This window comes from Homalodisca vitripennis, chromosome 2 (genome assembly GCF_021130785.1).
Source record: "Homalodisca vitripennis isolate AUS2020 chromosome 2, UT_GWSS_2.1, whole genome shotgun sequence".
NCBI classification, from domain to species: Eukaryota; Metazoa; Arthropoda; class Insecta; order Hemiptera; family Cicadellidae; genus Homalodisca; species Homalodisca vitripennis.
The window spans coordinates 180,067,398-180,080,587 of NC_060208.1; the positions used below are offsets into that span (position 1 = coordinate 180,067,398).

Below are 13,190 nucleotides of genomic sequence, written 5' to 3' on the forward strand. Positions count from 1 at the left end.
CATATTTTACAACTAAAAATAAGAACGCAATACTGCATAAGGTATAACATTGCTTTCATGGGAAAAAACTCAAGGGTATTTTACTACAGCCGTTTCTTAACAAGTACCCTTTTATTCTTTTCACCTGTTTGAAGCAGATGCCGTGTGGCAAGTAAGTAACATCATGTTAGGTTTCCTAACCTGGAGAAGAGCGTTAATCGGATTCCTCCATTTGTTATTCCTGTTATGACAGATTTACTCTGCCATTACGTGATAATTACAAGGCGTGATCGGCCTAATAATTACACGGCGCCGTACACGGCTCTATCTGCGACTTCCCGCAGGCACCGTGTATTATGGTGTTAAATCACTACTAGTCCTGCTTCTATCTGCAATAGTGATTTATTCATTATTGTAATGCATTATAAATTAATGACGCATTCATAATAAGTACCCAACTAAATGGTGTACAACATAATTAATGGGGACAAATATATAACGTAATTGAAAACCTTCATGATGCCAAGAAACGGGGATTTGTAGCTCCGGGTTCTATTAGTATCTGAAACATCTCATGAAACATGATTTTAATGCCTTTTTTAAATATTAACAATTGATTGAAAAAAAAAAACACATCCAGTGAGACCTAAAACGTATAATAAGTGAAATAATTATCAATAATATTTAGTTTAAAGTCCAGTCTTCATCCAACTGATAGATAGGGCATTTTGTACACATCCATAAAATTATGGCTCGGGAAACATTCTCAATTTCTCCAACAAGCATAATAAATGAACAATTCAAAACTGGTAAAATGCCGTTACTACGTTTATACGACAGTTTTCTATAGATATACAAATTTTGTACCGTATTATGTTACAACATTTGAAAGGATCACTACCTCACTATAAGATCAGAAAGTCCAATATTGGTTACTACGAGGCTAATTATTTCTTATAATAGCAGTCCAAATTCCAAATTCTGCTGTAGATTCCATATTTCTCATGAAAGAAGTGCTCTCAGAGAGATTGGTTTCTATGTAGATTTAAGTTCAAATCCAATTCATTCGGTACAAACTTAACGAAGTCTATTGTTCAAACCTTCGTAGCTTAAAATCGCAAGGTAAAAGGTTAACCCTTGAACCTTACTTGGGAGTCTGGTCTATATCAAGAGGCACATTTACAACAAGTGCATCTAATTCGGAAAAATATAGAATCTTAAATCTTTAGCCCCAGCTTATACATGTCATAAGCTATCTTTTTATGACATGTAGGCTATATTATATACTCTACAGAAAGAATCCATCCAGCCTACGGAGGGTAGAAGGCCTGCCAGTACATTTTTTCATAGGGTGCTCTCTGATATTTGATCTTAGGGTGCTTTGGAATCTGCAAATACAAATTTAAAACATACTTTATATTTTCTTCTTTCATAAATTATTGGCCTGGGAGTGGAGGTTTGGTGAAAATATATCTTCAAATGTAACACCTAATCATTATCGCATAGTCAACATTTCCTCTTTGGCTATCTAATTCAAAGAGCTATTGGTTTTAACATGGTGTAAATACGGATGAGTCAGATACCACAAAAACTTTGTAGAACTCTGTGGAACACTGTCTGGAGAATGGCTCCATAGAAATATGAAATTTACTTCCAAGCACCCAATTTCTTCACTAAAATAGCTAAATGTACTCTACCCTCGCGCTCTTACCTCACCACAACATCACAAGGTCTAACAGCGGCTTCTAGTAAGATGCCACGGAACCGGTACGACCAGTCGGAGCGCCGCAGACATCATACATATTGACGAATGGGAGCTGTCGACCGTGGCCGTAGCTACAGTAGACTATAGGCTGAGTAACTGTATACACTGGAGTCTATAAATAGCCCGGACCGAGACGTAGACAAGCTGCAGGCTAAAAGCGTCCTCCGCACGCGTGCAACCCGCTCGCTCGCCATTTCATGCTCGTACACGCACATGCCGTTGTGCCGTACACGGTGTGCGGGTGCAGTACGTACGATATTGTCGCACCGGTGCCTTGCCCGTAAACACCGGGATAATGCTGGTCTATGTGACAGCAACGCCGTAAACTTGCTATCTAAGTGCTGTACCCAGAGTGTTGATCCGACAGTGGCCAATTCCGAGGTGTTATGTCTAGGAATTTCAAGGTGAAACGAGACAAATAAGAGAACAGTACATACTTCATAAGGAAAACTCTAATACTTCTAGGATTATGTTTGTAAGGGAATTTTTGTTTCTGTCTGAATGGCAGTGGCATTTATAATAAAATTACCTTAAAGGTTACCCCATAACAACAAAGATAAATGTCATGCAGTTTCACGCCATTATTTTTTATCGTAGCGTGTGGGAAGATGTCAAATTTAAAATATAAAATAAATGCACATCCAAATGCTTTCTAATTTTTTATCTTGTCATTCGTTATCCAGTGTATACTTTTTGCATATTTAAACAATAAAGTTTGAGTGTTGTACTTAATAACTAATAAAAATATAACAAAATCGAAAAAAAGTTCGATGCGTATTAATTATAACATATAAAATTAAAAATTTTCCATAATTCTACGACTAAAATAAGGGTGCAAAACTGCATGATGTGTGGCATTGTTCTTATGGACGGAAAGCTCAATATTATTTTACTCCAATATATTGGAGACTAAATTATAACTAGTCTATATAAGGAATTATAAAGTAATGCTCCCGAACTCGTTTTATTTTTAATAGTTATAATTATTGTGATGGACCCCTAGATGGGCTAATTATTAGCCTTAGGGGCTCTATTATTTTCCTTTTGGGGTCAGCCTGGATCTTAGAATAAGTATAATTTTACTATTCCATTGTTTTGAGATTAAAAAATGTTCAATATGTTTTGTAAAGTACGACTTCATGAGGAGAATAAAGATATTGATTTATTTTATTTATTTATTGTGCTTTTACCAGACACAGTGATATTCATATTCAGTTTCATGAAAAACGATATGTACAGTTAAAATATTTCTAAACTAAACAATATTGATAGTTTACATTTCTTTCGTAGGGTCTAAGGCTATAAAATACTCTTTATATAATTGTTCCTAATATAATTCGATAAGGTTAATTAAATACCACAGAAAATTAGTAAATTAATTACAGTTAATAAAATAATATTTATGTACTTTAGGGTCAAAGTGAAAAAAGGAAATAGATAACTTCAAACGCGTGAATATTTTCTTTGTGATTTAATTTTGATTCCAAGGAGTTCAAATAAAGCAGAGCTAATGAGACACGCATACAATATGTTTTGACGTTAATCGCTTGTGTCGTTCTCAGGCTCCTACAAACAAACATGTTCAACATGTTTTACGAACTTAGAAATGTCTCTCCCGGCACAGTCGGAACGAATATAGATTCCATGACGTGTGACTGACTGTAATCTGGATTTAACAAATTATACAAATGTATAAAATAGCAGTCAACTCGGTCAGTTTTTGGTACGAGAAGCGATTAAAGGCTAGCATGTCAAACTATTCATTATTTTTCAAAATTCATGAAATAATACACTTAATTCAAATAAATTTGGTATAAAAAGTTATAAAAACTGAAGCCTGTTCATGAGTTTATTGGTTGTTATCAATAATTTATTGTTGTAACATTTTATATATCGTAACTTTTTAAGATGAAGCCAAGCATTTCTTTATATACGAAAAATATTATTTGAAGTGGCTAGACAACTACCAAACTTTCTTATTGATTGTAACCAAATTTAGTTTGATGAAAGTATTACGCCATGAATGTACTTTTTTAAAGCTTAGTACTAATAAAACTAATGATATTATATAATGGAAAGAATAATACATGTTGATAAATTTAATAACACACATTTTGAAACATAGATAATAAAAAAACCGTCAAGAAATAATTTAGATGTAAACTTTTAACCGTTTTAATGCATGGCAAAATTTGAATTGTTTACACGTTGACCGCATCATTTACCGTGCATTGCATCGGTTAAAAGCCTATATGTACTAACCTATTTTTATGGCATAGATGTCAAAATATTTGTATGTGAACTTAGCAATTTTTATTAACCTTTAAAAACTTTGTTAATATAGTTAGTTTTTACAGTATTAAGATTTTAAAATTTCAACTGTTCTCCATATGTAAACATTATTTGAGAATCTAAAATAAATTTTTCTTCTGATTAGAGACTGCAAGAAAGATCATTTTTGCTGAATTTCAGTTTTTTATCTATATTAGTTTTTGAAATAAAAAATAAAAAACATATAGGCAGCAGAAGGTCAAATAAACATTTCTGACCCATATTTAGGCTATGTTATATGTTTTTTTATCTCCACACAAAGAAATTATTAACATATTATCAGAGTGTTCATAAACACCCTGTATAAGCTACTGCAAATTAAAACTGTAGTTATATAAAGAAAGGTATCAGTGTTCTAGGTCCTTAAACATAGGGTTATAGAAAATGATCATAGGTTTATAGAAAATCACGAACACACTTTGGTGACTTATGTCCCCATTTTTATTTACGATTGCGAGTGCTCCAAAAATGATGGTATCGAAGGAACCTCTCCACTCGTGGAGTGGTGCTTACTTTCTCGGATGTTACCCTCGCGAGTGAAAGTAATATAAAGTTCAGAAGTGGAGGGAGGGATACAGGCCCATATTGTATCTCGACAATGATATGATCCAGGTACCAACAGTAAGCGTATGACGTGTGAGGCGGTCGAGCGGAGTCAGCATATCGAGGGGGACTCCCCCATCAGCATATTCTCCTCCTGGTGTCAGCACATTTCTCATTTCCTCACCATAAACAGCGGCTCCACTTCCGAACAAAAGTCATTCTATCGGATAAATCGATGGTGTATCATTTATGGTTGTTAGTTTTAACCGCAAAAGTGTTGCCTCGTAGTAGTTTATACAACATCCTTTTGTAAACAATAATAATTAACTATCCAAAACTTAAATTTTTATTATATCACACATTCATTAGATAAACCTAGTCATTGTTCTAAACATTGAAATAATGATTAACTCTATTTCAAAAGGTATTTTGTACATTATATTTTAAAATAGGCTTCGTACCAATTGGTGTAATGGCTGTTTCGAAGATCTGACGGTCCAATGGTCTAAGACGTCGGATTTTGGATCTGTGCTATAGATAGTGCTTTTTTTTAATACTGTATATAATCGTAGCACCTTTTTGTTAGTACCATCGACCTTGTACTGTATCGATTTCACTCCTATTATGTTTGAAAATGTACTCACAAATGGGCAGAATAAGGCTTAAAAGAGAAATGGGAAAACCCCTTGATATATATATATATATATATATATATATATATATATATATATATATAGCTTTGGTGTGTCTTAACATTATAAAAAATAAATATTTAAGGCATGAAACAATTTAGTTTTAGTACCAGAGGTAAAAAACGCGAGTGTATCTGAAATATTTATTGTTCTTACACTAGTTTCTGGTTTTATCAGTAAATACATACTATTGATAAACAGTATATAAATAGTCGACATTTCATTACAGGAGGAGCCCTTTTTATGGGAAAACAGTATTGCTGTAAAAAATGCACAACTGTCCAATACGCTTAAAATTATTGGACAATTATTTATTTCACAGCAATAACTTTTTCATAGATACTATTATTGGTTCTGGGTATGAAATTATTGGAAATAAACAGTTATAGCTTTCAAAGCGTTTATTTAGGAATATTTTAGTAAATCTCGGCATCTTAATTACTCTACTTCACATTTTAATGGACATGAGGTACAGTCATAAGGTTAGGTAATAAAACAAATAGACCATTGTTAGCGTCCTTCAAATCATAAGCTTAAGGAGTTTTGAATGTGGTTCGTGAATTATCCTTCAAAAGTGCGTGTAAGCAGTCTTGTAGTATTTTATGAACTAAATTGTTCAGTTCGCTTCTCCCAGATAATTATCCTGTATACACTCATTTAAAGTAAGTATTAAATGAAATAAATGCAGTCTCAAGGGTGGCACAACCAAGAAGAACTAGTGATCTCTTATATAACGAAGCTCTTCGATAGAACCCAAGCGGCATCATAACACGCATTTTCGGAATCTCTCCACTACAGGAAATCAAAGGATTTCGCTCATTACAGCCCTACCTGCCTCTAACCGATGCAAACACGGGTCGAGTTTTGGACCCGCCTGTTCCCACGAGGTATCGGGTTCATTAAAACGGGCGGGAGAAACCGTACAGACCGTGTATGCTGTGTGTATGCGGGCTGGGTCAGGCGGACACCTTCATTAGGGCGGCTTTATACAGCCTGAGGACGTGATGGCTGAGTCCAACGTCCATCCTACACTCTGTCGACGCAACTGCAGTTGATTGCTGTTGGCTGCAGACCGAGTAATTTCCAATTGACACATTTGGGATGAAACTGTAAATCTTAGATGATTTATCAAACATTATTGTTAGTAGTGTTAAGCGATTGTGGTACAATGACCATAATCTCAAATTGGAACACATACATTTGGTATGGAAAACGTCGAAACCGCGTATATTTACTAATGGTACTACTTGTATAAAATGGCCGATATAAGAACATTATTATATGAGAGGAAAACGGACACAACTTTAAAACGCAGTTTTAGAATAATCAATTCATGTTCATACTCATATGCTTTACGTTGATGTGCCTTATTAACTCAAATAGTCAAAAAGGTACAGTTGACAGTAAACATATCCCTTCCGGCTTAGTGAAAAAGACAAATTTTACATGTGGTTGTAATCTTAAATTGTCAAACTGCATTTTTAGTTTAGGAGTTTAGTTTGTAAAATATTCATGCCATATCATGATGGCTCGCAAAGATTAGCAATACTCAAATATATTTTAAAAATTCTCACGAAAAAGTTACATTTTATTTAGTGTATTTCACGTTCATTCTAAAGAGAGTCCTTATAAACTTAAAACGGGTTTCTCTTCCGACAACCATTGATTGACTGAACGTTAGCGAAGCCTGTCGCTTCAAGGATTGAAAACAACTTCAATTTTATTTGTTTAGCCATCTGACCGCACAATATCTCTAAAACAAACTGATCTATAGACTTGATCATTTACACGGCTTCATTTCTATACAAGTGACATCGAATTTGATGATGGTGCATGCTGCTCCATGACATTTCATGAACGTTAGCGAACATTTTTACCTCGGTCTAACGGGTAACCATCACAGCAACGAGAAAATCACGGAATAAATGAATTTGTGAGCAAACTGAGTACTATCTTGTGAAATGTTAACATGTAACATAGTACTTCATGTATCCTGACTATCCACAAGATATCTCGAGAAAAAAAAACAATTATTAGATTTTAAATTTTGTATGGAGCTTAAATTCTACATAAACAAGAATGGATTTTATGATGGTGTACGTCCATCCATGGGATTTGGCTGAGCTTCATTGAAGTCTATAACTTAGTGGGCTGGTAAACTTCCTCTATTGTATGCGAGGGACGGACGTACCAATTATTTTTGTAGGATTGTCCGTCATCCCATATAACCGCGGGGAATTTTGATAATGAAATTACTATATAGCAATTTTCCATACAACCTCTTCGATGTCCTAGTAATGATAATGATCCTGAAAAAACCGCATTTAAAACGCATATTTTATATTACACTTTTACAAAATTATGAAGACGACAGCCTACCGAGTGTCGTCACCAGACGAGAGAGACCGACAAGCGGGACAATATAGTGAAGCCCGCTGCGTTACTAAAGCGTGCTAGCCCAAGTGATTTACAAGATCACCCTTATTAGTGGAAACACTATACAGGTAAGTTGAAGATTGCTTAGAGCGCAAGCAAAATTGTAAATTTAATATTAATTAAAAAAAAAAAACTATTCTTTACTCCCTGATTCAGAGGTACCGTTCATGACCATTAACGGTCTGTATAGTGTAATATATCCACTGAGTACCCTCTTACCTCACACACCTCTGCACTATACAAACATGTGTTAGTAAACAGCACCATACAGGTAACTTGCAGAGAGTTTGGGGTCAGCCTGGTACCAGGAGTTTATGGACATTGTCGGGCTGTATTATGTGATATTCGTCGGATAGGCTAATCCACTGAGTACACACAGGTACCCTCTTACCTCACACCCCCCTACACCATACAAACACGTGTTAGTAGACAGCACTATACAGGTAACTTGCAGAGAGTTTGGGGTCAGCCTGGTACCAGGAGTTTATGGCCATTGTCGGGTTGTATTATGTGATATACGTCTAATAGTTTAATCCGCTGAGTACACAGAAGTACCATCTTACCTCACACACCTCTGCACTACACACACATGTGTTAGTAGACAGCACTATACAGGTAACTTGCAGAGAGTTTGGGATCAGCCTGGTACCAGGGGTTTATGTCCATTGTCAGGCTGTATTATGTGATATGCGTCTGATAGGCTAATCCGCTGAGTACACACAGGTACCCTCTTATCTCACGCACCTCTGCACTATACACACATGTGTTAGTAGACAGCACTATACAGGTAACTTGCAGAGAGTTTGGGGTCAGCCTGGTACCAGGGGTTTATGGCCATTGTTGGGCTGTATTATGTGATGTGCGTCTGATAGTTTAATTCGCTGAGTACACAGAAGTACCATCTTACCTCACGCACCTCTGCACTATACACACGTGTTAGTAAACAGCACTATACAGGTAACTTGCAGAGAGTTTGGGATCAGCCTGGTACCAGGGGTTTATGTCCATTGTCAGGCTGTATTATGTGATATGCGTCTGATAGGCTAATCCGCTGAGTACACACAGGTACCCTCTTATCTCACGCACCTCTGCACTATACACACATGTGTTAGAAGACAGCACTATACAGGTAACTTGCAGAGAGATTGGGGTCAGCCTGGTACCAGGAGTTTATGGCCATTGTTGGGCTGTATTATGTGATGTGCGTCTGATAGTTTAATTCGCTGAGTACACATAAGTACCCTCTTACCTCACGCACCTCTGCACTATACACACGTGTTAGTAGACAGCACTATACAGGTAACTTGCAGAGAGTTTGGGACAGCCTGATAACTGGAGTTTATGGCCATTAACGGGCTGGATTGTGTGATATGCGGCTGATAGGCTAATCCGCAGAGTACACAGAGGTTCCCTCTCACCACGCGTCCCCCCACCATACACACACGCACATTCCCGCACTCACATGTAATTAATGAGGCCTCTTCAACCCCATTAAGTGATGATTTATTACTCTAGCCCAACTATGGATGGGAGGCCCTCAACTGACAACTCCACGGCCGTCTGTGACGCAACAGTTCTACTCGGACTTGGCTCGTGAGGTGAAAATTGAATAATAGTAATGAAACTGAAGAATTACTTTCATTTACACTTAATGTCCAGGATCCTAAAAAATTTGGATTTTATAAGTACACAACCTAATTTTCTTGGATAGAAAAATTTTACCTAAGAAAGAAAACGATTGTCAGTTGCGCTACTTTTAAAGGAGACTGTAAGAAGAGAGTATCTAAAGAGTTAAAAAATATAAAAGAAACCAGAAAAAGAGTTAGTTTTCTTCTTGAATCATGCTTTAGCTTGGCCAACTGAAAACCAACCATCAGACACCTAAATAAATTAGCGCCATATCAAAATAAAAAAACTTAAAGTGACATCTTTAAATCTCAATTGAGATGCCCGGAGATCATATAAATATTATTTATGTGTGACGGTAGCAATCCGAAATAAAAGCTTTTGTTAATATTTTTATCCCTCGTGATACTATGGTAGATTATCAATTTCATCATTATTTATTTCAAGAGTCGTTACCCTACAATTTATGCTTCCAAACTTGCTATGTTTGCATGCTGTGTTGAAATTAAGATATCAATGAATATTGATAATCATAAAATGTACCTTAAGGTCTGTCTGATGATAGGAGGAAAGCTTGATAACCTCCATTTTTTATTTCTCAATCAAACTTCATAACGTACATAGTTTACGCTATAAATTATAATTGACCTATTATAAAGAGCAAATTTGTTTTAAAAAGCTTACAGAACTTTGAATATGAATCTTTTGCATCCCATTCATTGACTAAAATGCCAAGATTTGATTGTTTATTTCATATACAAATTATTTGTTACAATTAATTACAAGTTATTTCTTAATAGTGAAGCCACAATTAACTGTAAAGAGTATAACACATGGGATCAACTAACCTTTAACTCTGTATTTTAGGCTGTTCCAGTCCTCAATTAATAGTGCAGTTACGAAGAACTGTGAAGAGTGTAACACTTGGAATCAGCTAACCTTTAACTCTGTATTTTAGGCTGTTCCAGTCCTCTCTTAATAGTGAAGGTACGAAGAACTGTGAAGGGTATAAGACATGCAATCAGCTAACCTTTAACCATGTATTTTAGGCTGTTCCAGTCCTCTCTTAACAGTGCAGGTACGACGAATTGTGAAGGGTGTAACATACGGAATTGTTAAACTTTAACTGAGTACTTTAGACCGTTCCAGTCCTCTCTTAATAGTGCAGCCACTACGAACTGTGAAGAGTGTAACACATGGGATCAGCTAACCTTTAACTCTGTATTTTAGGTTTTCCAGTTCTCTCTTAATAGTGCAGGTACGACGAACTGTGAAGAGTGTAACATACGGAATTGCTAAACTTTAACTGAGTACTTTAGACCGTTTATCCAGTTCTCTCTTAATAGTGCAGCCACTACGAACTGTGAAGAGTGTAACACATGGGATCAGCTAACCTTTAACTCTGTATTTTAGGTTTTCCAGTTCTCTCTTAATATAGTGCAGCCACTACGAACTGTGAAGAGTGTAACACATGGGATCAACTAACCTTTAACTCTGTATTTTAGGCTGTTCCAGTCCTCAATTAATAGTGCAGTTACGAAGAACTGTGAAGAGTGTAACACTTGGAATCAGCTAACCTTTAACTCTGTATTTTAGGCTGTTCCAGTCCTCTCTTAATAGTGCAGCCACTACGAACTGTGAAGAGTGTAACACATGGGATCAGCTAACCTTTAACTCTGTATTTTAGGTTTTCCAGTTCTCTCTTAATAGTGCAGGCCACTACGAACTGTGAAGAGTGTAACACATGGGATCATTGCTAACCTTTAACTCTGTATTTTAGGTTTTCCAGTTCTCTCTTAATAGTGCAGCCACTACGAACTGTGAAGAGTGTAACACATGGGATCAGCTAACCTTTAACTCTGTATTTTAGGTTTTCCAGTTCTCTCTTAATAGTGCAGCCACTACGAACACTGTGAAGAGTGTAACACATGGGATCAGCTAACCTTTAACTCTGTATTTTAGGTTTTCCAGTTCTCTCTTAATAGTGCAGCCACTACGAACTGTGAAGAGTGTAACGCATACGGAATTGTTAAACCTTTAACTCTATATTTTAGGTTTTCCAGTCCTCTCTTAATAGTGCAGCTACTACGAACTGTGAAGAGTGTAACACATGGGAGCAGTTAACCTTTAACTGAGCACTTTAGACTGTAACGTCGAAGTACTATACGGGCTAGTAACTTTTACTACACAATTACTTTTGTAGAACCTGTCGTAAATTTTGTAACTGCAATAATTATCCTTTGAATGAACATGTGATATAGTTAGTGATGTTATCAATATCCAGCGTTAGAGAAGACTTCAAAATGTTTATTTATATACTATTAGGAACTGGTCAGGAGACACCTTATTTTGCCAAAACTTGAAAAAGATACTCACTGCTCATCTTCATGGGACTAAACTTTTGTAGGGAGTTAAAATCAAATAGTAATAATCGATTGGTCATGGGGCAATAAAACATATTTCTGGTGCTGGTACGTTCTTGACTAATGTAGACGCTCCAGCACATCATACTTATTGGTAATACAACGCACCTTTGCCCTATGGTATTCACTAGTTGATATACGAGGTGCGGCAATAAAGTAATGAGACTGATGTGAAAAAAATGTTTTTATCGTTATAGACACGTTTAGTGTTGTCTCCTTCAAATTAGTTCCCCCATGAGTGCACACATTTTTTCCAGCGCTTCTGCCATTGATGGTAACATTTCTGGAACTCATCATCTGTAATATTCTCCAAGACCCTCGTCACGGCTTTTTGGACATCTTGTGTTATTAGAAAATGGTGACTCTTCAGCGCCGTTTTAGCTCTTAAAATACAAAAAAGTCGCAAGCAACGATATCTGGTGAGTAAGGTGGTTGTGGTAGTACTAAAATGTGTTTTGAGGTTAACGATTGCTGTACTTACAGGGCAGTATGGGATGGGGCATTATCGTGACACAGAGTCCAATTATGAGTAATGTTGGCACGGACACGGAAGAACTCTTTTACAAAGTTATTACTAGACGAACCGTTTATCGATTGATGTTCAGTTCTTCTGCAATCATTTTCACGGTCAATCTTCGATCAGATCGTACGAGTTCACGCACCCTGGTCAAGTTGTCATCAGTCCGTGAGTTTGATTGTTGTCCACTGCGGTCTTCATCTTCAAAATTCGTTCTGCCTTACTAAACATCTTATGCCAACGGAAAACTTGAGCTCTTGACATAAACTCCTCTCCAAAGGCCTTCTGAAGCTTACCACAAGTCTTCGTTGTGTTTTCACCCGATGTAACGCAAAAAGAAGTGGTATACCGTTACGCAATATTATGCTGTTCCATTTCCGTGATGAGAGACACAAACACGTGTTAATTTATTAAAGCACAACTCAACACTGAGCAATTGCATCGATGTGCCACTTGGACTAGAATCGGCTTATAGATCAAGGTAAAATATATTGAACCTATGCAAACCTGCAGGGTTGCCACATCTTGCAAAGGAAATCAGTGTCATCATGGTTACCACAAGACCAGTGTAAAAATGCAATTCTTTATTTTTTTTTTACCTTTTAATCTCCAAAATCAATAGAATTCTTCCATGAACCAAGAGGCCGATGTACCTTTCTAATAAGAGTTTTATTGCACGGAGGGATAGACAATGACACAACTAAAACAAACTCTGTCGGGTCAATTTTTTGTTTGGTTTTAGTAAGGGAACAAAATAACCGGTACTTAGTTAAAGAAATTTCAATGATAATTAATCGATTGTATTGCCACACCGGGAATTCGTTGGAGAAAACCAACCTCATCCGGATTAAAAAGCGCGGAAAAGCAGTGGATTCCTA

At 36.4% G+C, this 13,190-nt stretch overlaps 1 protein-coding gene across 1 annotated transcript in view; it reads left to right on the forward strand.

The window, feature by feature from the left end:
• The window catches only part of LOC124355116 (protein espinas-like), a 360,974-nt gene that overhangs the window by 162,898 nt on the left and 184,886 nt on the right, over positions 1-13,190 (forward strand). The window lies entirely within an intron of this gene.